The sequence below is a fragment of the Sinocyclocheilus grahami genome, unplaced genomic scaffold, assembly GCF_001515645.1.
Source record: "Sinocyclocheilus grahami isolate Dianchi unplaced genomic scaffold, SAMN03320097.WGS_v1.1 scaffold208.1, whole genome shotgun sequence".
Taxonomy (NCBI): Eukaryota; Metazoa; Chordata; class Actinopteri; order Cypriniformes; family Cyprinidae; genus Sinocyclocheilus; species Sinocyclocheilus grahami.
Genome location: NW_015505387.1, coordinates 838,084 through 839,441, shown reverse-complemented (window position 1 = coordinate 839,441; position 1,358 = coordinate 838,084). Strand labels below are relative to the sequence as shown.

Here is a 1,358-nt window from a genome sequence, read left to right as displayed (position 1 = left end):
TTTTTTAAAAATAGATTTTTTTAACAAAAAAATAATAATAATTGTATGTGAGGTTGGGATTTGAACCAGGTTCCCCCTGCATGTTAAACAAAAAGTGTACCACAACTTACTACTTTGCCTCATGTTTTGAAAGCCTGTGAATGTCACTAATGCTATATGATGTACAGTATAACTTATTTGAGAGTACTATATTTGAATTTAAACATGGTGTATGTAAAGGTTTTTAGTAAATAATACATTTTTTAAGCATGTTCCTCACTCAAAGCTGTCAGAAGTCATGAGAACTACTTTTATGGTGTTCTTTGTGGAGCTTGGCAGACATGGTTGCTATGTACAGTCAGTGTATGGGGGAAAAGCAGTGAGAACAAAAAATAACAGCATACGGGTTTGGATTGACATGAGGATGAGTAAATAATGACAGAATTTTGGTTTCTGGTTATACTGTTCATATTAAGTTAATCTAACAAGTTGAAATGCACATTAAATGACTACAAAGGGTTATGCAGATTTTCTCTAAATCATTATTCAATTCACAAAACCAACATTTCCTCTGTTTTAAACAGAGTTCGGACAATCTGAGGCTGTTAGACACAAGTGCCTCTTGCACTACTGGTCTCCCCACCCCAGGCAGGTGTGACTCGTTCGTACGACGTCACAAATGCGACCATGGGAAGTAGCAGTGAGTAGGCGGCAATCAACAGCCCCCTTAAACCAGAGGAGGGTCATCGCGGAGCCTTGCATCACCCCTCTGCACCTCAGGAGAAGGTGAGGCGGCTGTCATCATTTTGAGTCAACAAAAAACATCTGCAGAGTATCTACTTACAATCTGTGTGCGTTCATGTCCTAGTCCTCCAGTACGACGTCAGTGGGGACAGCGGGATAGACCTACTGTGCACACTTCCCTACATCAGGATGAGAACTTCCACCACCCTGTCTTCTCCCAGCATCGGCAGATTCATTTAGATGAGTCCAGGCAATATAGCCACACCAGTGCACCGCCACGCATGCTGCATACTTCCACACAACCCCCCCAACAGAGCTCCATCATGGTGGATCTTCACGAACAGGTATTAGGTGTTGTTTTCCATTAGAAACAACAATTTCTGTTCCCTATATAATGCGTTATTTGACGTTCACTGTATTTAATAAGTAGATGAAAAATAAAGTTATAAAAAAGTAATATCAGTAATAATAAAATCAAACATTTTTGACAGATTTTTTTCTGTTTCTTAGGCTACAGTTGGGCATTCATATTATATTTATATATTTGAATTTCAGTCCTTGAGAATATAAAAATAAATACATTTATAAAAATATCAGTGTAAATGTATAAAAACTATAAAATCAAACATTTTTTT

The 1,358-nt window shown here is 37.7% G+C and overlaps 1 protein-coding gene and 1 long non-coding RNA gene across 2 annotated transcripts in view; both read left to right on the top strand.

Annotated features, from left to right (window-relative positions):
- LOC107595751 (uncharacterized) overlaps positions 1–1,085 on the top strand; it is a 3,066-nt gene extending 1,981 nt beyond the window's left edge. Inside the window, exons 2-3 of the long non-coding RNA XR_001610297.1 lie at positions 564–765; positions 848–1,085. This is a non-coding gene — a long non-coding RNA (uncharacterized lncRNA). The remainder of the gene's footprint in view (positions 1–563; positions 766–847) is intronic.
- The window catches only part of LOC107595783 (RING finger protein 44-like), an 18,590-nt gene that overhangs the window by 7,682 nt on the left and 9,550 nt on the right, over positions 1–1,358 (top strand). The window lies entirely within an intron of this gene.